This window comes from Manduca sexta, chromosome 2 (assembly GCF_014839805.1).
Source record: "Manduca sexta isolate Smith_Timp_Sample1 chromosome 2, JHU_Msex_v1.0, whole genome shotgun sequence".
In the NCBI taxonomy this organism is placed as follows: Eukaryota; Metazoa; Arthropoda; class Insecta; order Lepidoptera; family Sphingidae; genus Manduca; species Manduca sexta.
Genome location: NC_051116.1, coordinates 1,729,182 through 1,755,880, shown reverse-complemented (window position 1 = coordinate 1,755,880; position 26,699 = coordinate 1,729,182). Strand labels below are relative to the sequence as shown.

Sequence of the window (26,699 nt, the reverse complement as noted above, 5' to 3'; positions counted from 1 at the left end):
CGCTTAGCACGGCAATATAGAAGTACTTCAGTTACACTATATCGTGTTACCCTGTAAAATTTCGTAGGTATTCTACGTAGGTTTTGAAGCACCCCGCGGTTATCAAAGTTTGAACAAAAGCCGAGGGAATTACGACGCTCATAGATTGTTTTATCTCTTTGTTAACTTTTTAATAACGCACTGTTTTAATTAGTATAGTCTTTGTATTTCGGGTCGAGTTTGTCTGTTGATTCCATTTTGTGATTCTGTAGAGGGATCTGTTATAAGACTGCCTCGGCGGCGTAGTCGTACTGCATGCGCGGTACGGCAGCGCTCTGAGGTCCTGGGTTCGAATCTCGAGTCAGGCAAAGTAAAATTTTGGTTTTTCTGTCCGAAGTTTGGAATTAGTGCCCGATATGGCGATAGACTTGCCCCCTATCACATCATGGGACGGAACACACTTGACGAAAAATGGGTGCCCTTGTTGGGCCTCTGCCTACCCCTTCGGGAATAAATGCGTGATGTGTGTGTTGTATCTGTATTAAGTACTCACTTTTAGTATGCTTTTGTTTTCATTATTTTTGATATGCGATTTTAAGTCGCGCGAATGCGTACGAAATGAGTGCGTATGAGTGCGATTTATATCCGATGTTATCAATTCGCTGTTCTATCCAAAATACTACAGTATGATATATAAATAAAGACAAATATAAACAATATCGCCGTGCCTTTTCCGTTTAAATATGCATAATATATTATTTTCCCTAAATCCATGCCTGACTGTAAGGTTCATAGTAAATGGCAACAAGTGAGCATCTGCGCGTTGTCTTATTACTTCTAGAACGAATCTGCAACGAACATCTTTACTTCCACAAAGTAATTGATAAAACAAGATCGTCGTAGCAGGACATTCTAAGCTCTATCTACGCTACGTTCAATATTTGTATTATAAATTGAAAGATCTTTGGAATATTAAATTTATTTTAGAAATACTAGCAAAGATATATTACGGGTCATTATAAATAAAATTTGCTTGTAAAAGTTGTCTTTCGTAAATGAAACCAGAAAAACAAATTCAATAGAACAAAAATTATATATATTTTTTTTTAACTAAGTTTCATTTTGGTCTTTCATTTGCGGAAATTGCGTCTCATTTTGAAGTTCCAGATTCGAATCCCAGGCCGGATTAAGCTCTATTATGCTGTATACAGACTACATTGTTATGCACTTACAGTCTTACTTATAAACTAGTATTAGTGTTAAGAGGTGGTTAAGAATTGTTTAAATAACTGTCAAAAACATCACCGGTTCCTAGTTTAAACTTTATTAAGAAGCAGGATGGCGGGTTTTTTACAGCTGGTCGAGTAAATTTGTGTTTTAACTAAGCATAGCTTCGCGAAATTTTTATAAGACTGTTTGTGACATCAGAAACAAGCAAATAGTACCTAACAACGTATACTAAGTCCACTCAGATATTGACTTAGTTATAATTTAGAGGTACTGTTAGACCTCTTGATCCTTGCTGACTCCAACATGACTGCCTCGGTGGCGTAGTTGTACTGCACGCGCAGTACGACAGCGATTTGAGGTCCTGGGTTCGAGTCCCGGGTCAGGCAAAGTGATAATATGTGGGATTGCTCAGTATCAGCCCGGAGTCTGGAATATGTGCCCGATATATAGGCTCGCCCCCTATCACATCATAGGACGGAACACAGTTGGCGAAAAGTGGGTGCCCTGGTTGTGCCTCTGCATACCCCATATAAATGCGTGATGGTGTGTGTGTGCAACACGACCAGCAGTCAACATGAACACCAGCCCAACCCCTTAGTCTCTATCCAACTTTTTTATTGCCGTTGTAGACATAAACAAGCAGTCCTGACTCCTAATGGTAAGCGCACGCCGCCCATATACTTGGAATGCCAGAAGCACAGTCAAGCCGTTGCCTATCGAGATATAATACTAGGTCAGCATACTGCTATTTTTGTGTCAGAAAATGAAAATTGATTTTTGAAAGCCTTCCACCCTTTTTGAGATAATAGTACGATGCCTATATCCCCCCCGGATAACACACGTGTTTTTCCAGAATCATCCTGTGTATACCCAGTTTAGTCCAGCTAGTGCTGTTAGTAATAACACTATACCTGGACTCAGTATATCTGGCGCGGTGGGATCATGATGTGCACATAAAAATCTACAAAAGAACTAAAACTTCTATCCTTTATAGCCACTGTCTATTGCATAACGTCGTCTACTATTACAAAACTCACTACCGGACCCAGCGAACCAGAAAGGAGGTCAACCCCCCAACAAACAAAACCAAGAAGCGATGTAAAACTTTCGGCCGTAATTAACCGACAGTCTGCCAAATAGAAAACCACACGACCGAATCAAATATGCTCTCGTTTCGAACTTTGTGTCTAACATCTGTTTAACCGTGTGACGGGGGGAACATGGTTTTGTTTCAGGTGCCTGCGTGACGGACTCAGATTAATAGGGGTCTTATTCGTTAATTCATCTGATTTTTTTTATACGAGTATGGAAAAATCAACCCACTGCATCTGATGGTAAGTGGATTGTCGAGAGGCCCAGTAGATTGTCGAGTGACAAGAGATGATCACCCCTCGGCAATCGCCACGATTATGCCGTCCTATTGCAACCGGATACAGTCTGATTCCGGAACGCGACACTTACGTGTGCCACTATGGCAGGTTTTAACACCTTGTGTACGGTGGTTGCTATCCGGGCGGATATAAAATATATCCTACCACCAACATTGACTTAGATATACTTAACCCAATTTTGTTATCGCAATTGAATGTAAAGAGCTTCTCGCTCACCTGATTAGCGATACGACCGCCCATAAACAGTAGCAACACCACACAGAACTTTGAATTACAGAGTACTGCGGTACACTCTGCTGCGGTCTATACTCTGGGAATTAAGAAGTTAAATCTCAATGTCCAGTAATGAAGCCAAGTACATTATCCTTCTAACCAGGACACAATAGTCCATGCACACTGTTGCTTGGCGATAGAAATCGACACTGCGATGGTATCTACCCACAGGACCTTTTGCATATAAAAGACCTATCTATCAACCAGTATCATAGAAAAAACATTGTGTTCAGTAACGTCTGTCAGTATTGTGAGAGTATTTCTAGGTGAAAATAAATATGGAGGCCATTCTTACACAGTTCGTGCTTTATGTCGAGTAAAAAACAATAAAACGTTCCTTCCTTAAATTGTTATTTTTCTTAATAATACAAACTTGTAACTTACATATAAAGAGTTGCTGAAGTTCTATTTATTGCATTACTAGCCCACAAGTTAATCTAAGTTTCTTTAATAAAAATGCATAACCGCCATTACTCCGATTGTTCATAGTTAATTCAATTAAAAATATACGACACAGAGCATAGCAAAAACGTTTTTTTATTGCTCAATGACGAGACGAGCTTTCCGTTCGCCTGATAGTAAGCGAATCGACCGCCCATAAACAGTATAAACAACATCCAACACCTTAAAATACAAATTGTTTGGTATTCCACTGCGCTCGCCATCCAGATACATGAGATGTTAATTATTATGCCCAGTAGTTACAATGGCTACAGTTTCCTTCCGGGACACAACAGTGACTAAACACTGCTGGTGGTAGAAATAGGCAACGCCGTGATATACCTAGGCGGACTCTCACATATGACAGACCTACCAATAAACGTGGAAATAAAACCGACAAAGATTTTTTTTTTATTCGAAACTATTTAATTTATCCCCTCTCAACACCCTGACTCCAGCCCTGTCCAAAATGTTTCAGCTTTTATTAGATTCTGGCACCGCCCGTTAATTAAACCAATCAGACGGGTCTGGACAAATTTAATAAAAAAAGAACGGTAAAGGGTGAGCTGGTATCGTGTAAAAGAGTTCCGTATATTTATGTCTTTATTTAGCAGTAGCGAGACGCAAACAAAATATAGCGGAATACTAACATTAATTTGCGGAAATTGATCCATTTTGTTTAATATGGTTACAATAAATATATGAATGTTTAACCTGTCTCTTTATATTATTTAAAGGGAATTTATAGATGTAACAGACAAAAATGGTTCTATTACTGGTGGTAGGTCTCTCATATGTGAGAGTCCGCCTGTGTAGGTACCATCGAAATGTCTATTTCGCCGCCAAGCAGCAGTGTGGAGTCACTGTTGTGTTCCGGTTTGAAGGACATTGTTGCCAGTGTTACTACTGGACATAATAAGATTAAACATCTCATGTCTCAGTATTGCGAACACAGTGGAATACCAAACAATAATTTCGTAATTCAAGGTGTTGGATGATGTTTTTACTGATTATGCGCGGTCGTATCGTTTACAAGCAAACTGTAAATTCGTCTCGTCATTCAAAGCAATAAATAAATATATTAACTATCGGCCCATTTTCAATTGCGGAACCCTAAAAAGCTACTTTTGTCAGAACTGAATTGCTGACACTCTCGAACGGTTTGCGCGACATTTTGCTGTCCAATTTCTAAATATTACCTTACGGTTTGTAAGTTTGTGTAATTTATAATATCGAATAAGTTGATTTGTGACTATGATGCGTAGTTGTAGTGCGACTACTGTTAAGAGGTATTGGGTTCAAATCCCGGATCGAAAAGTTAAGCATTCATATTGGGTTATTCATGTTTATCGCCCCCTATCGCATCATGAAACGGAATACACACGGCGGAAAGTACCAGTTTCGCTTCTGCCTACCTACTGGAGATAAACGACGTGTGTGCGTGCGTGTGTGTGTGTATGTGTGTGTGTGCGTGTGCGTGTGCGTGTGTGTGTGTGTGTGCGCGCGCGTGTGTCGATGGTGTGTGTATAGATTCTTGACGTTTTTTAACATAGAGTGGAAAGGGCTGTGTTCTTTTTACTGGATATTTTCCAAAGAATCTGAATGTTCTTCCTGCCTAAATAACTAGCCATGCGTATTATATACTGTGACTATTGCATAAGGTCTGAATTTATTGAGCCCGGAGTATCCTTACTCTATTGTATAAGGTCAGGATCTCTATTCAGTCCCGAGTATCCTTAAGCAGCGAAATGCATGAGAACTACGTAAATAAGGCGATAAGGTGCGTCAAGATCGTAATATGTGGCACTCAATAGTCTCTGCCTACCCCTGTGGGATCAGGGCGTGAGTGTATAGGTATTTTTGTAACTTTTGCATCATTTAACAAAGCACTTATGTTTTACAAATGAAAGACAGACAAGATGTTCACTCTAAAATAAAATTATTATGGAAGAAAAAGCAATTAATATTACAAAAAAAAAATCAAAATGACAGTGTGTTTAATACCTCTGCATACCCCTAAAAGTTGTGATCTTATGTATGTACTTACGCACGGACGAAACTGTGATCAAAACATTATAAAAATTGTTATAAGCAAACAAAGTCTTTATTTTCTAAAAGGAGTGATCTTATGTATGTATTTACGCACGGACAAAACTGTGATCAAAAAATACCATTATAAAAATTGTTATAAGCAAAGGCTTTATTTGAAACAGGACCATTTAATGTTCAAAGGAAGCCCACAATGGCTGTCCGGGACGTGTGACGGATTCAAAGTCATTTGTACCCAATTTATACCACAATTATATTTCTGACCCTTAGGTGTACGAATAAACATTTCAAAGGAATACGACAAAATTATATTGTTTTTTATAAAATATGGTACATAGAATTAATAATAACAATTTATAAGCATGTTCTTTTTAATATATATGTAAAAATGAAAAAAAAATAATAAAGAGAAGGAACATCATAATAAAAACTTTATTTGGCACAACATTATACAACATAATTTTATTCACATGAGGCTGACATATGCATAAAAATTGTTTGTGCTTACTTTTATTCTAACACAAGTGTTTCGCCATGTTTTATCGCGAATAATAAAAATAATTTCTATCAAATTTCGTTTATTTTGTTACGTAAACAATATGAATATCAATAAATTATTTTCTTCCTTCTAATCGTTACTAAAAATGCGAAAAATGTGTTCGGCTTTCACGGATAAACGGAACCGATTATGATAAAAGATACGAAGGGACCTTTAATCATGAGAATATGGGCGACTTGCATTACTGATGGTAGATCTCTCATATGTGAGAGTCCGCCTGGGTAGGTACCACCGCAATGTCTATTTCTGCCGGTAAGCAGCAATGTGTAGTCAATATTGTGTTCCGGTTTGAAGAACATTATAGCCAGTGTAACTACTTGACATAATAAGACTTCTCATGTCTCAGGATGGCGAGCGCAGTGGAATACCAAATAATAATTATAATTCAAGGTATTACATGGTGTTTCTAGTGTTTATGGGCGGTCGTATCGTTTACATTTGAACTATAAGCTCGTCTAGTCGTTCAAAGCAAAAACATTTTTTTTTTGCTACAAACTGAATTCCAAGCGAGCAAAGCCGCGAGTCAAGCTTGTCTATCTATTCCCTAACCTCCCTGTCTGTCAATAATCTTAGATCTGGCCTTGCCTGTGACGTCACGAGCGTGGGAGGAAAAGGTCCTGTTTCAAGGAACCGCATTAAGCCGACAATCCCTACATCAAGTACCTCTTATAAAATGCGTAGTATTTGCTAACAATGGCATCTATTTGGAGGAAGAAATTTTTAGTTATTATGACAAATAATTGTAAACACGCTGTTATTACACAAATAATGGTAGCAATGAGATATTGATAATGTTGATGATTCTTTCCTAACCGAATTTCAGCTACGGCGGTAATGCATCAAAATAACCTTGTATATAAGATATCAAAGAATAAAATAGAAAAAGTTATAATTGGCGGTAGTAGGGCCGTCGTCTATCTCGCAGACAACCTTTGTATGAACAGATTTAGTCTAGATATTTTAGTAGTATGCTATGCAACCTAGAAAGCCCGAGGCAACTAGGGCGCATTATAAAATGAATGATTTTATACACTATTGTATACGAATACAGGTAATTATACGTAAAAGGTGTGCAGTGAAAACAGCATCGTAATTGGTTCAGAAATAGAGTAGAAATTTATTTTTCAAATATTACAACGTACAAGTGTGGATGCGTAATATCTCGCTGTCTCTTTCTCACATCCACGAGCAATGCTTATTGCCGTCACATCGTATTATGTTATCTCTTTCTATTTAAAGTTAATCTTTCCATCTGGTATCAAATTAAGAACAAGTTCATTTTTACACCGTGAAATAAAAAACCTCGCCATGTTGTAATAAAATATGGAATATTTTTTTGTACTGATAACAATAACTTGTAAATGAAAAGTCTCCAAAGTAAGTTTTTTAGTTTTCCTGGTCAAGCAACAAACACATCTTATGAAGGCTTTCTAAATGTAAACATGTTGGGAGATATATCATTTGGAAAGATCTTCGTATCAAACTACTAACTGGTTCACATTTAAAGCAACTTTACATTCGCCATGGATTTTTACTATGTTTACCTCTTCAGGGATTAGCGTGATGGTAATATGAGCTAGTGACGTCACTTATCTAGCTGATAAACTGTATGCTAATGAACGATAATGTTTAGAAAAAAACATACAATATTTGTCGTTGAATACTTATACGGCCATGACAATGTGACCCTACTACACCTGATGGTAGGCGGAGTGGGGTACAGATAGTGTATAGATGATTATCCTTGCCAGTTGACACAATTATGCCGGCCTGTTTAAATCTGGGTGTACAGGCTGATCCCGGAACGCGACTTACGTGGGCCGCTATGGCGGGTTTTAACACCTTGTGTATGGTGGTCGCTCTCCGGCGGATATAAAATATAAATTATAATTAAATATAAACGAATGATTTTTAGTAAAATGTTCTCAGAGGTAACGAGTATGTAATTTCATTTATTAACGCAATGTCAAAATGTGTTTTTATTTTATTTATTAGGTTTTCCAGCAGACTTAACGCTACGATTACAATAATTTAAATATTATAACTTATAGCTATAATGTAAACCCAAGTTAGGAAACTCAACATGCACATAATTTAAGCTAAAAGTGACTTAAGTGCAGAAAATTAAACAAAATATAATTTGGACACTTTCACGCAACATGTTAACCTACGCAAAATTATTTAAATCTTGTAGAGAAATTAAAACATATATTCAACGAAAATATACCTTTAAAAGTCATTAAGTCAAATACGTTCTGCAACATGTTTAAAAAATAATCAACCTTCCACTGTAACTATAAGGGAAGCTGATATGATCGCAATATCCAAGACTCATTCTATTGACTTTTTACTAGCTATTACGAATCCGTGTTTTTCCCGGTATATACGGGTTATGTGAACAGTACATATTTCCGGGATAAAGTCCCTTTGTCACTCTCTCGCCGTAGGGTATGTAGGACAAAACAGGACAAGTGCGGGTTAGACTGGCTCGGAGGGTTCCATGCAAAGTGCCTTTTTGTTATTAAAGTACATATTTATGACTTTTAGATTTTTTCTGCTACAGCCTCGGCGGAGTTGTACTGCATGCGCGGTACGACAGCGCTCTGAGGTCCTGGGTTCGAACTCCAGTAAGTGATATTTGGGTTTTTCTGCTCAGTATCAGTCCGGAGTCTGGAATGTGCCCGATATGGCGATAAGCTCGGCCCCTATCACATCATGGGACGGAACACACTTGGCCAAAAGTGGGTGTTAGTTGCGCCTCTGTACACGCCTTCGTGGATAAATTCGTGACGTGTTTGTGTAGATTTTTTCTTTACATGTGCTGAAAGACATTGTCAAATTTCATGACTAGGTCGACAGGAAGTACCAACATACTTTGTAGGTTTTGATTCCCTTGTAAAATCGCAAAATATGCAACAAATGGTTATATCTCTTGATCGCGTTGACTTACAAGTTTGATTTTAACAGCTGCAATACCCCGTAGATCTGGTATCTATACATATAAAACAAAGTCCCCTTTTCTGTTTGTATGTGATCGATTTTCTCAAAATCTACTGAACGGATTTTTATGAAATTTGGTATGGAGATAGTTTAAGACCTTGGGAAGTTTATAAGCTACTTTCTATCCCTCAAAAATATATAGCGAGACTTTTAGGCAGATGGGGGTGCACATCTGCCCCTGGATAGAAATTTTAGAGCACCCCCCCCCCCCCTTCTGAGTAGAAAACTAAGCCTATGTCTTGAATCAACCTAATATTGCGAGTATAAAAGATTACGAAAACCTATCCATTAATATCTTAAAATTATATCTCAGAATGGCCGACAAGACGTTAATCTCTAAGCGATAACAATAAACTTAAGGGGCTTTGCTAAAATACACCGTTTGTGGTCTCAAACAATGGGCTGAAGGTCAAAATTTCTACAGGATAACCTTTTAGATAATACTATGCTTGTTAAAGGAAAATGACTTTGTATAGCGTTGGAGAAATAACGGTCACTAAAGACGTATATTTCCTTTAGTTTCTTAATTATAATATCAATATTATATACTGTCCCATTGCTGGGCACGCACCTCCGCTACTACTGAGAGGGATTAGGCCTTAGTCCACCATGCTGGCCTGGTACGGATTGGCAGAGTTCGCGCCAAATTTGATCAAAATCCGTTCAGTAGTTTTTGAGTTTGTCGCGACAGACAGACGCGACGTGGAACTGTTTTATACGTAAGAATATACTTTACGAATAAACTGTAGTATATATTATTCCTTATACAATCTTGTTGCGCAATTTTCTCACAACAAAGTCATATTTAACAAATATATTGTATACATTTCTTATACAATGTTATGTAAACAAGGATTACGATGGTTCTTAAAAAACATTTCAGAAGCGTTCCCTTCCTTTTATTTTAATTGCCACGAGTTTAATTTTCTTATCCGGTAAATCCTGCCTCTTATAGTAACTTATGAGTACATTTGCGGCCATAATTAGTCGCCTACAAAGTTTATTCATAAATAGAGACCGGATTATATGCAATAGCACCCAAGTTCAAATTCTACCTAATTAGTGGATGTGGAGCGGTTATTTTCCACTCATAAAAATATTTGAATGATCAGACACAATATTACTACTGAAAATTTAGAACAATACTTGACTATTTACTTTTACAAAAATATCAAATAATGTTACTGTACCTATTATAATGAACAATGGATACTTTACTAACTAAAACTTATCATTGAATATTGCATATTCTGACAATTTTCGTGCAAATTTCACGGAATTATGCATAATATATCAAGCATTTTATGTTGCATATAATCCGGTCCCTAATTATAATAAGTATTTTGGACTGCTTCGATACGTACGACACCGCTCTGAGATTTCGGGTTTAAATCGAGCCAGGGTGTTACTTCTCAGTACTCTGGAACTGTTATTTGTGCGTGGTGGCTATAGGCTCGCCTCTATCACATTGTGGGACGGAACATAAATGGCAAAGAGTGGATGCACTAGTTTTGCCTCTGCCTACCCTTTCGAGGACATAAGGTGTGCTTGTGTAGATGCATATGTCGTTATATGTAATAAAATAAAGATATATCCACGATTTTTTGCCTTATAATTAATAAATTACCAGGAAAAGTTTCCATGATTAAAAACAGCATATATAACCTATGCCCTTGTTTTGCGTCGCAAAATCCGAAAACTGGCAAACTGGAAGTAACTTCACCACAAGTTACTTTGACGTTAAGCTTCGAAAGCACGTGTAAAATACGTTTCCTTGAAAATTTTCCGCTTAGCGACATTTTTTCAGTACTTTTTCATACACACGAATGGCTCTAAAACGTAATTGCGCTCGTTGCAAACTTGTTATAGAAAATGGTGAATATCCGATAGCAAACTGGATTTTAAAAATACCTAATTTGGCGGTGTTGACGGTTACTTTTAAGTAAATATGTAGCATACTGGATTTAAAAAAAAATTTGGTGGTGTTGACGGTTACTTTTAAGGTAAATATGTAGCATATTGGATTAAAAAAAGTCTAATTTGGCGGTGTTGGCGGTTACTTTTTAGGTAAATATGTAGCATATTGGATTAAAAAAAGCCTAATTTGGCGGTGTTGACGGTTACTTTTTAGATAAATATGTAGCATATTGGATTAAAAAAAAGCCTAATTTGGCGGTGTTGACGGTTACTTTTTAAGTAAATATGTAGCATATTGGATTTAAAAAAGCCTAATTTGGTGGTGTTGACGGTTACTTTTTAAGTAAATATGTAGCATATTGGATTTAAAAAAAAAATTTGGCGGTGTTGACGGTTACTTTTTAGGTAAATATGTAGCATACTGGATTTAAAAAAAAAATTTGGTAGTGTTGACGGTTACTTTTTAGGTAAATATGTAGCATACTGGATTTAAAAAAAAAATTTGGTGGTGTTGACGGTTACTTTTTAGGTAAATATGTAGCAAACTGGATTTAAAAAAACCTAATTTGGCGGTGTTGACGGTTACTTTTTAGGTAAATATGTAGCATACTGGATTTAAAAAAAAAAATTGGCGGTGTTGACGGTTACTTTTTAGGTAAATATGTAGCATACTGGATTTAAAAAAAAAATTTGGTGGTGTTGACGGTTACTTTTGAGGTAAATATGTAGCATATTGGATTTAAAAAAGCCTAATTTGGCGGTGTTGACGGTTACTTTTTTATGTAGCATATTGGATTAAAAAAAAGCCTAATTTGGCGGTGTTGACGGTTACTTTTAGGTAAATATGTAGCATATTGGATTAAAAAAAAAGCCTAATTTGGCGGTGTTGACGGTTACTTTTTAGGAAAAAAAAGCCTTATTTGGCGGTATTGACGGTTACTTTTAGGTAAATATGTAGCATACCGGATTTAAAAAAAAAAATTTGGTGGTGTTGACGGTTACTTTTGAGGTAAATATGTAGCATATTGGATTAAAAAAAAGCCTAATTTGGCGGTGTTGACGGTTACTTTTTAGGTAAATATGTAGCATATTGGATTAAAAAAAAGCCTAATTTGGCGGTGTTGACGGTTACTTTTTAGGAAAAAAAGCCTTATTTGGCGGTATTGACGGTTACTTTTTAGGTAAATATGTAGCATATTGGATTAAAAAAAAGCCTAATTTGGCGGTGTTGACGGTTACTTTTTAGGTAAATATGTAGCATATTGGATTAAAAAAAAGCCTAATTTGGCGGTGTTGACGGTTACTTTTTAGGTAAATATGTAGCATATTGGATTAAAAAAAAAGCCTAATTTGGCGGTGTTGACGGTTACTTTTTAGGTAAATATGTAGCATATTGGATTAAAAAAAAGCCTAATTTGGCGGTGTTGACGGTTACTTTTTAGATAAATATGTAGCATACTGGATTAAAAAAAAGCATAATTGGGCGGTGTTGACGGTTACTTTTAAGTAAATATGTAGCATATTGGATTTAAAAAAAGCCTAATTTGGCGGTGTTGACGGTTACTTTTTAGTTAAATATGTAGCATATTGGATTTAAAAAAATCCTAATTTGGCGGTGTTGACGGTTACTTTTTAGGTAAATATGTAGCATACTGGATTTAAAAAAAATTTGGTAGTGTTGACGGTTACTTTTTAGGTAAATATGTAGCATACTGGATTTAAAAAAAAAATTTGGTGGTGTTGACGGTTACTTTTTAGGTAAATATGTAGCAAACTGGATTTAAAAAAACCTAATTTGGCGGTGTTGACGGTTACTTTTTAGGTAAATATGTAGCATACTGGATTTAAAAAAAAAAATTGGCGGTGTTGACGGTTACTTTTTAGGTAAATATGTAGCATACTGGATTTAAAAAAAAATTTGGTGGTGTTGACGGTTACTTTTGAGGTAAATATGTAGCATATTGGATTTAAAAAAGCCTAATTTGGCGGTGTTGACGGTTACTTTTAGGTAAATATGTAGCATACCGGATTTAAAAAAAAAATTTGGGGGTGTTGACGGTTACTTTTTAGGTAAATATGTAGCATATTGGATTAAAAAAAAAGCCTAATTTGGCGGTGTTGACGGTTACTTTTAGGAAAAAAGCCTTATTTGGCGGTATTGACGGTTACTTTTAGGTAAATATGTAGCATACCGGATTTAAAAAATTTTGGTGTTTTTGACGGTTAATTTTTAGGTAAATATGTAGCATATTGGATTTAAAAAAGCCTAATTTGGCGGTGTTGACGGTTACTTTTAGGTAAATATGTAGCATATTGGATTAAAAAAAAGCCAAATTTGGCGTTGGTGACGGATACTTTTATGGAAAAAAAGCCTAAGTTGTCGGTATTGACGGTTACTTTTAGGTAAATATGTAGCATATTGGATTAAAAAAAAGCCTAATTTGGCGGTGTTGACGGTTACTTTTAGGTAAATATGTAGCATATTGGATTAAAAAAAGCCTAATTTGGCGGTGTTGACGGTTACTTTTTAGGTAAATATGTAGCATATTGGATTAAAAAAAAGCCTAATTTGGCGGTGTTGACGGTTACTTTTTAGGTAAATATGTAGCATATTGGATTAAAAAAAAGCCTAATTTGGCGGTGTTGACGGTTACTTTTTAGATAAATATGTAGCATATTGGATTAAAAAAAAGCCTAATTTGGCGGTGTTGACGGTTACTTTTTAAGTAAATATGTAGCATATTGGATTTAAAAAAGCCTAATTTGGTGGTGTTGACGGTTACTTTTTAAGTAAATATGTAGCATATTGGATTTAAAAAAAAAATTTGGCGGTGTTGACGGTTACTTTTTAGGTAAATATGTAGCATACTGGATTTAAAAAAAAAATTTGGTAGTGTTGACGGTTACTTTTTAGGTAAATATGTAGCATACTGGATTTAAAAAAAAAATTTGGTGGTGTTGACGGTTACTTTTTAGGTAAATATGTAGCAAACTGGATTTAAAAAAACCTAATTTGGCGGTGTTGACGGTTACTTTTTAGGTAAATATGTAGCATACTGGATTTAAAAAAAAAATTGGCGGTGTTGACGGTTACTTTTTAGGTAAATATGTAGCATACTGGATTTAAAAAAAAAATTTGGTGGTGTTGACGGTTACTTTTGAGGTAAATATGTAGCATATTGGATTTAAAAAAAGCCTAATTTGGCGGTGTTGACGGTTACTTTTTAGGTAAATATGTAGCATATTGGATTAAAAAAAGCCTAATTTGGCGGTGTTGACGGTTACTTTTTAGGTAAATATGTAGCATATTGGATTAAAAAAAAGCCTAATTTGGCGGTGTTGACGGTTACTTTTTAGGAAAAAAAGCCTTATTTGGCGGTATTGACGGTTACTTTTTAGGTAAATATATATCATATAGTATTTAAAAAAAAAAATTTGGTGGTGTTGACGGTTACTTTTGAGGTAAATATGTAGCATATTGGATTTAAAAAGCCTAATTTGGCGGTGTTGACGGTTACTTTTTAGGTAAATATGTAGCATATTGGATTAAAAAAAAGCCTAATTTGGCGGTGTTGACGGTTACTTTTTAGGAAAAAAAAGCCTTATTTGGCGGTATTGACGGTTACTTTTTAGGTAAATATGTAGCATATTGGATTAAAAAAAAGCCTAATTTGGCGGTGTTGACGGTTACTTTTTAGGTAAATATGTAGCATATTGGATTAAAAAAAGCCTAATTTGGCGGTGTTGACGGTTACTTTTTAGGTAAATATGTAGCATATTGGATTAAAAAAAAGCCTAATTTGGCGGTGTTGACGGTTACTTTTTAGGAAAAAAAGCCTTATTTGGCGGTATTGACGGTTACTTTTTAGGTAAATATGTAGCATACCGGATTTAAAAAAAAAATTTGGTGGTGTTGACGGTTACTTTTGAGGTAAATATGTAGCATATTGGATTTAAAAAAGCCTAATTTGGCGGTGTTGACGGTTACTTTTTAGGTAAATATGTAGCATATTGGATTAAAAAAAAGCCTAATTTGGCGGTGTTGACGGTTACTTTTTAAGTAAATATGTAGCATAGTGGATTTAAAGAAGCCTAATTTGGCGGTGTTGACGGTTACTTTTTAGGTAAATATGTAGCATACTGGATTTAAAAAAACCTAATTTGGCGGTATTGACGGTTACTTTTTAGGTAAATATGTGGCATATTGGATTAAAAAAAAGCCTAATTTGGCGGTGTTGACGGTTACTTTTTAGGTAAATATGTAGCATACTGGATTTAAATAAAACTAATTTGGCGGTGTTGACGGTTACTTTTTAAGTAAATATGTAGCATATTGGATTTAAAAAAGCCTAATTTGGTGGTGTTGACGGTTACTTTTTAGATAAATATGTAGCATACTGGATTTAAATAAAATTAATTTGGCGGTATTGACGGTTACTTTTTAGGTAAATATGTAGACTTCATCGGAATTTAAGATTGTAGGGAAACACTGTAACCTTAATACCCTAGTTGGGAATAGAACGGGCTATCAAGACCAAGATCCGCAAGTTCACAGCCCCAGACACCTCTGACTTTTCGATGTTATAGGTCGTTTGCTTGATGATGAAAGAAAACATCGTGAGGAAACCTAAGAACTCTCTCTAAGGGTATATAAACTCAACCCGTACTAAGCCAGTCTGGTGGACTAAACCCTCTCAGTAATGGAGTAGACCCGTGCCCAGCGGTGGGATAGTAAAGGTATCCATATCGGCGGTTGAAAGGCTAATTGATTTAAACGACATTTTTTGCGACACTAATAATAATAATAATAATATCAGCCCTGTATTATATACTTGCCCACTGCTGAGCACGGGCCTCCTCTACTACTGAGAGGGATTAGGCCTTAGTCCACCACGCTGGCCTAGTGCGGATTGGTAGACTTCACACACCTTCGAAATTCCTTCCTATGAAGAACTTCTCAGATGTGCAGGTTTCCTCACGATGTTTTCCTTCACCGATAAAGCGAACGATAAATTCACAAAGAATAAACACATGGTTTTAGTAAAGTCAGAGGTGTGAACCCTTGGGATTTTAACCTGCGGACATTCGTTTTGGCAGTCCGTTCCACACCCAACTAGGCTATTGCGACACTAAGTTATAAACATATTTAGAATCAGCACTTTTTTTATGTTTCTTAAAACTAGTAAATTATTTTTGAAAAGAAAATGCCGCTTACGTTAATTGGCCTTTCAACCGGCGATATATTACAGGGCTGGCTGGTATACACTGTAGAGTTGGACATAGATTTTCGTTTAAGCCTTCTTGATCAAGAATACATCTTACAAAACCAATGTGAAACGAAAGTAAGTTGCGTTTTGTATGAGATTTCTAGAACATCTTTCCCTTGCGTCTATTCTGTATAGTCAAACAATCAAATCAAAAATATGAATTTTCGAGGGTATGTGAAGTCTACCAATCCGCACTAGGCCAGCGTGGTGGACTAAGGCCTAATCCCTCTCAGTAGTAGAGGAGGCCCGTGCTCAGCACTGGGACAGTATATAATACAGGGCTGATATTATTATTATTATATATTATAAATAATCAAAATTCATATCGAATAATATAGAAAATAAATTCTAACTCTACTTTCGACCTTCGCCATCTACGTTTACGGTTCACAATACAACGGGTTAGTTTGACAGGTCAGGTAGCAATTAACAGGTGCACGTAATTGCCATGAAAAGCGGTGACAACTACCTCTGAAGTGCATTCGAAATTCGTCAAGGTTTCTCTTGATTTATTAATGGAACAGATTCTATGTCGAAAATTATCTAAATAAGTTCGTAGAGAGTAAAATAAAAATATATGACAGTAGCTTTTGCTCACAGCTCCGTTCGCGTGATATTCTTCCTGGATAAGTTAAAATTAAATAAAATATAGACTATGTTGCTTAGGTAATAGAGCCTTCAATAATTCAAAGGATTTAAAAATCTGTCTAGTACTTCCAGACATTGCTCCATACATATCAATAATCATCATGATCATTATCATCATAATCATTATCATCATTATCATCATCATCATCATCAGGCGCAGAACGTCCAGTGCTGATCATGGGCCTCCCCCAAAGATTTCCAGATCGACCTATTGTAAGCCCGCATCCAGCGACCTGCGACTTTTATTAGATCCTCTGTCCATCATACAAAAAATAAATCTTTATAATTTATTTATTAGTTAAAACTAAAAATATACTACAATCAATCTATTTATTATTTTAAATTGGCGGTTACACCCTTATCTTGTAAAAACCCACTGAGTACTTCTACGGGGCAAAAAATACCCTATATATTAGACATGGTCATATGGTTTAAATTGCGTAGACATATAGCCATAAATAATAATATATAACAATATCAGCCCTGTATTATATACTGTCCCAGTGCTGGGCACGGGCCTCCTCTATTACTGAGAGGTATTAGGCCTTAGGCCACCACGCTGGCCTAGTGCGGATTAGTAGACTTCATACACTGTCAAAATTCCTATAGAAAACTTCACAGGTATACAGGTTTCCTCACGATGTTATCCTTCACTGTTAAAGAAAGCGACAACTCACAAAGAATACACACATAATTTTAGAAAAGTCAGAGGTATGTGCCCTTGGGTTTTGAACCTGAACATTCGTCTCGGCAGTCTGTTCCACAACCAACTAGACTGTAGCCATAAATGCTATACTCAAAACATTTTCATTTTTACTCCATTTGAATTATATGTCAGTAACCGCGCTCCGAAATTGGAAAATGGCCGACATTCTATTCAATGTAATAGATGGGAAGTCCATTGTGTGACAAAATATCTCGTGATATAACAAATATTATTGCCTACTGAGTCTAATGGCATCGTAGCTGTGTTTGCGAGGTCCTATGTTTGACACCGGGGTTGGGGAATATGTTTGTTTTTGACATGTATTTCCTGGCATCAGATCCTCCAGAAAGGCTTAACATCAAGCATCGTGAACATAAATAATTTCTAATATATATTTGAAGTGCATAAGCACACATAATTCTACAGCTATATTAGAAAAAAAAATATCTTTTTTTATTCGGTCAAAGCAAAGTGACCTCTCTGAGTAGGGTCAATATAGAAAATCTCCTGACGAGAGATGATTATCCTTCATCAAATAATCTCGACCTGTTCGAAATCGGATAAACACAGGCGGACCCTGGAACGCGACACACTTGTGTAAGTTAATAAGACGCGTTAACAACTTTTGTACTGTGGTCGCTATCCAGGCAAAAACAATAACTCGACATACTAATAATTTACTGCATAGAAATAACGTACACAGCATACTAATAATGTGCAGTTTTCTAAACTTGTCTTAGCGGTAAGAAGTGCTTAACAATTGCTTAAATAGCTGTCAAAAACATCACCGGTTTTCTAGTTAAAACCTTATTAAGAGGCAAGATGGCGGGTTTTGACTTACAGCTGATCGAGTAAATTTGTGTTTTAATTAAGCAGTCCAAAATTTTTATAAGTAAGACTGGTTTGCATAGGAAATAGACTGTCCCGTCCTCACACCCACCACTAAAACTCCTGTAAGCCAGGATCAGCAGTAGCATTACGACACCGAGCGGTGAAGCTCGGCGAGTGTCAGGGAAAACTAATTTGTCATTATCCCGCAACGAAATTAATCAAACAGAAAGATAGGGTGGAGTTGGAAATATTGCATAAGAGATGTAAGAGGACGCTTAAACATTTCTAGAAACCAAAGGTCAAAGACGTGAGCCTAATGATTTCTTATGTTTACGCGAATGTTCATTTAAATTAAACTATTTTCCGGATTCTATCGCGGTTTTAATATTCTACTTTTCTCTCGACGTTTCGAAAATTTTGCAGCCATCATGGTCACGGGGAGGACTGAGGTTGTTCATCCGCAAAGTCAGAGTTACAATATCTACCTACATTTTACAAATGTACAACTTTTTAAAATTTTAGCTGTTGGTGGTCCGATCTACGCAGAATGAGCTCACAGTGTCTTGAAGTCTGGCAGCCGGTCTTTTGGGTTCCGATTTAAATAAATGTAGATGGATCCCAGGCTTGTGCAAGCCTAAATAAAAATGTAAGCGCGTCATTCTTCTGGCCGGCGGTGTCCTGTCCCATGCAGGCCACCCCATTGACCCAGATAACTGAAGTAAACTTCAACGTAAAACGAAACTTGCTATGATCGGTCTTTTACAAAATTGATTTAAATATCGGCAAAGATGATACTGTAAGATATTATTATGATATTTATTAAGGATTTATTATTTAATTTATATATCGATACGTAAATAAAAACATGTTTTGATGTTTGTGAAGTCGTAGAAACATATGTATTTAGATGATTGGCACGCAGATAAACTGTATTTTAGATTAGCATATAGATTACTTTTATACCGGAAAAATACACAGAGAGGACATTTTCCCCTAAAAGCTTGAATCACATAAACATTGGAAGAAATATTTCGTTCTAAACAAGAAGTAATGTTATTCCTGAATGCTATTTTTAATACGAGCATGATATAGTAACCACAACGGATAGGAAGCGGAGTGGGGTCCAGATGGAGTCAACTGATGAGACTACTCATCATCAGTCGACATAATTACGGCGGCCTTTTAAATAAATAGTGCACCCACTTTCGGCCATTTCATTCCGTTCCATTATTTGAGGCATAAGAGGCGAGCCTCACCGGGCACAAGGTCTAGACTCCGAGCTGATACTGAGGAACCGTAGATGTAGAATAAAAAAGTGTAATTTTCGAACAGAATCACACTTTCAGTCAGAAATACTCTTATGCACACGCCATTTTTCCTATAAATAGCAAAATTATTAACAAAATCATAAAACGAAAACCGAGGATTTTCTGTGACAAAATTCGTTATTTATAGCTGATTTTTGGCACAATGTTAGAAAAGGTAATGAAATGTGGTTTCATTTATTAACGCAATGTCAAAATGACCCTGTATACTAGGTCCCATTGCTCCACGCCACTCTCCTAGCCTACACGATAGTCTCTAAAAAAATATTTATTTCTTAATATGTTACAAATACAACTTACAATTTATATGCTCAGTTATAAAATGCACATATAACAAAAATATGTAGTAGGTATCAATATACCTGCTACATATTTTTGGATACCAGTGTTAAATAACACTGGTATCCAAGATAAGAAGAAAATGTACTCTTGAATTTTATTTTTTAAAAACACTTAAAAAGGAACTGCTATACATTAACGCGAGCGAATCCGAGTGCTACAAGTATATTTCCGTAAAAATCACAAACTTAATTGCATTAGATATAGGGAACATAATACCATACAGGGTATATATGTCTGACCTAATTTCGGTGCTGCGTGATTGATGGAGACTTATGGGTGTCGAACACCGCTTGATCAAACTTATTCTTATGTAGATTCTGCATTTCTTCGGAAAAGTCGGATTGAAATTGTTCTATGGAATTTGAGGAACTAAATAATAATAATAAACATTTATTGCACACACAATTCACAAACTACAATAATATTAATATTAAAAAAAAATGGAACGTAGCAATTAAAAGAAAACAAAAAAATAATGATAATTATAGATACCAGATAACGTTGAGTGCATTGTTCCGAATGTCGTGGTTTGTTTCTTTAACTCTTGGTCTCTCGTGAATCGCCGGCGAGCCAAGACAGCTACATGACATTTGCGTGTGTCACGGGATTATAACCTTATATACTACATAATAAGGTTATTTTTCCGTCACACGCGTAGCTGTCAATGTTTGCCGGCAAACATTCAGCTACCTCACGGGTAAATAAAGTATAACAATCATAAAAACTTTTTAACAAAAAATAAAACCGCCTTCAAAAACCACTAAAAACCAAAAAATATTTTAACATTACCTATATCCTGGTTACCAATATTAGAGTCTTATTTTATAAAGAAATAGAAAGAAATCATTGTGATTGTTAATTGAAAATGGTGGTTAATGGGAGAGTGCATGCTATCTGCTGGTTGAATGTTCTCATCATAACAAAACTATTGTCTCCTAAAAATGAAGAGATATTTGTACATTTTTGGTACAAGGCAAGTTACTATATAATCATATTTTGATTCCATTACTCTTAAAGTACCAGGCAGAATGTGGCCTATAAAGAATTTACGTCGATGTAACGCAAACCGTTTGGGTTTAACGCTTGTACCGACTTGCTTACATAAGGTTCATAAAATAAAAGTATATACAGTCAGCTACAAAAGTAGGCGAATAAATTAAAAATTTCATATCGGCTATTCACGTACAGTTAGACACATTTTGTGAATTAAAGTGAAACTTATTTATTTTTTTAGTAGGGAATCGCTTACTTGAGGTTATGGACCCCCTTTGTTTAGTAAGAACAAAATATTTGATACGTGATATGAAGAAACATTTTACGCTGACACTAAGCCAAAGAATTTATGATTATAACAAATAATGACGAAAATATTTGCCCCAACTTCGAAAGCAATTTTCCATAGTTCATAAGTTTTTATTGGATTAACTTTGAAGGTTCGAAAATATAGGTTTCTTGGGGCACTCGTCTATATCAATGAGAGTTCATTATTTTTTGCGATCATCAATTTGCTCTTTCAGTCGAAATTACTATTACAATTCGGCATTAATAGATGCAAATCTTCTATAAATTTAAAAGTATTGAGCGAGTATTGCTAGTGGTAGGATATTTTATATCCGCCCGAATAGCGACTACCGAACACAAGGTGTTAAAACCCGCTATAGTAGCCCACGTGAGTGTCGCGTTCTGAGATCAGTTTGTGTATATCTAGTTCCAACAGGCCGGCATAATTGTGTCGACTGACATCATTTCTCGTCAGTCGACATTCTATTGGACGCCACTCCACTTACCATCAGATGCTGTGGGTCATTTTGTCGTCTCGCATAAAAAACACATTTCTTTATTATACCTATATTTATCAAGTAAGTCAACTTAAAGGAAAAGAATAATTAATAACTTTTTTGACATTAAGTGCTCAAGCACCATCTTACACATTGCAGGAGACGTAGTCAAAACGCCTTTCTACAATAGTTAAAGCTAATATAAAACAAAAAACATTGTAGCCAGTGTAGCTACTGGACATAATAAGACTTAAAATCTCAGGATGGCGAGCGCAGTGGAATACCAAACAATGCTATATTATTTAAGGTGTTGGATGGTGTTTCTACTGTTTTAGGGCGGTATCGCTTACCATCAGGCGAATGGCAAGCTCGTCTCGTCATTCAAAGCAATATATATGAGAACGACATATCTAATTAACATGGATTTTTGCTTTCTATTACCGTTAACAATCGTAAAAAGGCGTCTTCGTTACGAACCCAACCAATATTTGAGTCTTAATCTCTTCAATTTTGTAAATTATATGAAGTTTGTTTAAAACTCTAAAATATTACACGCGATATTATGAACTAAAGGAATGTTTACTTTTCTTGAAGTTACACTATATTTTACTTACAATATTACGTTCTTGGAATAATGTTTTCTTTCTCTTAGTTTTTGAAGTATTTTCAAGCGGTCCCGACTGGCATTTTGCCCTTTATCGGTCCTTTGGCAGAACTATTTTTTATATAATAGTCTAGTCGAGAAAATTTAAGTTTCGGAATGGATACTGTCCTCGTATCATGGGCTAGGCAGAGATATAACGAGTACGAAATACGGTTATCGTATTGGACAATCGAAATGTTGGTTGACTTTTTTTTTAAATTGACGTGGATATAAAACCTTTATGCTTTTAGTCAAATTGCTTTTTATTTAAACACTGGCACCACAAGTCTAGTTCGAATAGTATGTTTTTTAACGGCAACAGGTATTTTTGAAAATAGAATGCGATTTTGTTTTTTTTTACTCCGGCTTTTTTAAAAATGGAAGTCGATATTTTTACTTCGATTTTGATTGCTAGTATAATTGTGTCGATTGACGTTGGTAAATCAATTCTCATCAAATATTCTATCTAGTGGTACATGTATCAACGTGGTGGGCTAAGGCGTAATCCCTCTTAGTAGTAGAGGAGGCTCGTGCCCAGCAGTGGGACAGTATATAAGACAGAGTTCTGTATTTACATACTGTAATAATATCAGCTGATATTATTATTATAACTGTTGGCCATGAGGTGCATTAGATTCAAAATGCTTGAAATGGTGTTCTCGTCAAAAATTGTATGTGGGTAATTAGAAAAATATAGGGAAATTATGTGCAATAATTATAAATATATTATTGTTGTCATGACATAAGGTTATAAATGGACATGCTTAGCTGTTTTTTTTATTGCTATGACGAATTTGCCGATCGCCTGGTAAGCCATACGACCGCCCATATACAGGAGAAACACCATCCAACACCTTGAATTACAAAGTATTGTTTAGTATTCCACTGCGCTCGCCATCCTGAGACATGAGACGTTAATCACTATGTCCAGTAGTTACACTGGTTACAATATCCTTCAAACCGGAACACAACAGTGACTACACTGGCGGCTGAAGACATTGCGGTGGTATCCAGGCGGACTCTCACATACGCGACACCTACCACCATAACAATAAAGAACATGCTTAGATGTTTGATGCGAGACATAAAAAATGTTATCACAGTTTGCGAGTATAAATTGTCCGTCATTGTTTACAGGCTTTAAGCTCGGCATCCATTAGATCACGGTTTGAAAATAAGCTCAATAAACCATAGTGTGGCGATAGCCTAGTTGGTTGTGGAACGGACTGCCGAGACGAATGTCCGCAAGTTCGAAAACCAAGGCACACACCTCTGAATTTTCTAAAATATTATGTGTGTATTCTTTGTGAATTATCGCTTGCTTTAACGGTAAAGGAATACATCGCGAGGAAACCTGCATACCTGAGAAGTTCTCTATAGGGATTTCGAGGCTTTGTGAAGTCTACCAATCCGCACTAGGCCAGCGTGGTGGACTAAGGCCTAATCCCTCTCAATAGTAGAAGAGGCCCGTGCAACAGTGAGACAGTATATAATACAGGGCTGATATTATAAACCAGAGTGAATATTTTTAATATCTGCCTACCCCTTCGGGAATTTGGTGAGTTGCATTATAGTATAACTATTTTTCGGATATAATCGAAGTTTTTAATATTATAATTGTCTTCGTTATTTTTCGAAGACTGCAGCCTTCATACTTACGGGAAAAAAAATTATAATATAAAAATTGCGATAAAAACGAAAAATAGTTTTATTTAAATGTCTAATATTTACGAAAACAAAGAAATATTTAGTCTTATTTTATAATTAACAAATGAAATGAATATAATTACGTAAAAAAAAAGTAAAATAATTTATCTATTGTAAGATACCAGATAAAACTAGTTTTGCTTTTCAAAGCACTTTCTATTCGAATTGACAAATTTAATACTACCTCCATATTTTGTATATTTTCAAGACAATTTTCACTGAGAAACACTAAAAAATATACTTAAATACAAACATTATAAGGTTCAAAATATTAAATCTAAAATATCACTCACCTTAATGCAAACGCTATACAAAAAAACCAAAAGAAATTTAACACATAACACCCTTCAGAAACCAGTGCCTTTGCCACTCACTACACATCACATATCGTAAAAAAAACCGACGTGAAACCCTGAGGAACACGACCGCCCGCCTTCAGAGCCGGGAGCAAACTGGCACTACCTGAAACTGTTGATTTGCCCCCCTCCTCCGCCATCCGCGCCCCTCTGACGTCTTGTCGAAAAAATTTCATTGCACACACGACGTATCGCCTTATTAATGTTGGGTATTCCGATTTTTCATTTCGTACAAAATTTAATAAGGATTTAAGGCAATGTAGGGCTTTGTATTTTTTGTATACACATGAAAACACACACAGTTTATAATATAAGGTACAATATATATTTGGTAGAGGGGTTACCAAGCAAGCATACGCTGTTAAACAGGACTAATTTTGAGCTGTGACCCACCATTATAGCACTACTAATCTTTCCGAGCGTGCGGTCAGATGCAGTATAAAAAAATATAAATAGTATAAGAGTAACCATTTAGGTAAGACAGATAATAACACAAAGACTACAAACTGCGCAGCTTACAGGAAAGTATAAAGGTTAATTTTGACATTGTGTTAATAAATTGAACAACATATTACTTGTTTTTACCTTTGCTAACATTGCTTGAAATATCATTTATGAATAACGAATATTTTGCACCAAAAATCTCATTTAGATTTTACAGATTTTTTATCATCTTGTAGTTTAGTACGAGTATGATGTATGCGTGAGTTTATTTCTGACTGAAACTGTGATGTTGCGACGAAATCTCTTGTAGTAGTAGTGGAATTAGGGTGTGTAAAATTAAAATTGCTTTTCGTTGATATTTATGTTATTCGTAACTTACACTTTATTGACCAACTTCAAAAATGGAGGAGGTTCTTAACTCGACTGTATTTTTGATGTGTGTTACCTCAGAACTTTTGATTGGGTCAACCGGTTTTGATAATTCTTTTTTTTTTCAAAAGCTGAGGCTTCCCGTGTGGTTTCATATAAGTAAATTTAATTGTTGTTGAACCCTTCGGAGATACATCAGAAAACTCTTGAAATGATGTTGTCAACGTATAATGATTTTTCTAACACAAAAACGGAAAAAATAAAAACTTTATAACAAAAAATTATAGCGCCTAAAAAAAATGTTATGCATGTCTATAATTATTGTAAATGATAGATTCTTATTTTTAACTTATGCAAGTAAAATTCATGTTTGTGTTTGCAATGTTGATATGCTGAATAATAAATAAATAAAAACCATAAAAATAATTTAACATGACCTATATACTGATTACCTATTTGGGAGTCGGTGCCTAATAAAAATTAAACATTACTCATTAAAATTGCTAGTTAAGCTACATAACATGACCAAATGAACGAAAACAATGTTTATTTTTTTTACATCTACAGTTCAAGTAACATATTCTAGTGTTATTTTCAAGATGTATGTTTCATTTAACACAATGTACATCCGGCATTGCTAGCTGCGATCTCAAACAAGAACAACTAAGCTTTGAGTTTGCACATTGCTGTCTGTAGCAGATTAAACGGAGTTACGTAACCGGACTCTTACAAGAGAGTTATCCTTGTTCATCATGATATACAGGGTCATTTTGACATTGCGTTACTAAATGAAACCACATAACTATCTACTTGGAAATAACATTTTACAACAAATGTACGCAACTAAAAAGTGTTATTACGATTTTGCTGTTCATGTTGTTTTTTTGTCTTAATATATTCTTTTATATAACAAAGAAAAATATTATAAAAATAGAAAAAAAAAGACCAAAAATTTCGTAACAATATTTCGTGAAAACTATTTTGTTATATACATTAATTTATAAGAAATACTCGGGTATTTTTCTTTGTCGTTGCAGTTAAAATACACATCTTGTTTCTTTGACCAGTATTTCTCAATATTTATCAAATATCATGTTATTACAAGGAACAAAAATCGATAGCTTAGTTCGGAGTGGAACGGACTGCCGAGACAAATGTACGCAGGTTCAAAACCCAAGACACGCACCGCTGACTTTACTAAAATTGTGTATTCTTTGTGAATTATCACTTAATTTAACGGTGAAGGAAAATATCGTTGTTATAAGTACGTATCTTGTGTTGGAAAATAAATTTCTTTCTTTTTCTTCTTCAAGATAATTTCATATAACGTCAGTGGTCAGTAGACCTTAAGTTGGGAAATTCCGACAGACTGACCAATTAACTTTGTTACAAAAGCGCCGAAACCATATTATTTTAACTAAGACCCAACCATCAACAGTTAAAA

General features: G+C 35.4%; 1 protein-coding gene across 6 annotated transcripts in view; it reads right to left on the bottom strand.

Moving 5' to 3' along the window:
- Positions 1–24,524, bottom strand: part of LOC115452742 (sex peptide receptor) — a 245,348-nt gene extending 220,824 nt beyond the window's left edge. For all 6 annotated transcript variants that reach the window (XM_037437819.1, XM_037437815.1, XM_037437818.1 and 3 more), the window contains exon 1: positions 24,380–24,524. The gene's annotated coding sequence lies outside the window, so the exon portion shown is untranslated. The remainder of the gene's footprint in view (positions 1–24,379) is intronic.
- Positions 24,525–26,699: the final 2,175 nt, after the last annotated feature.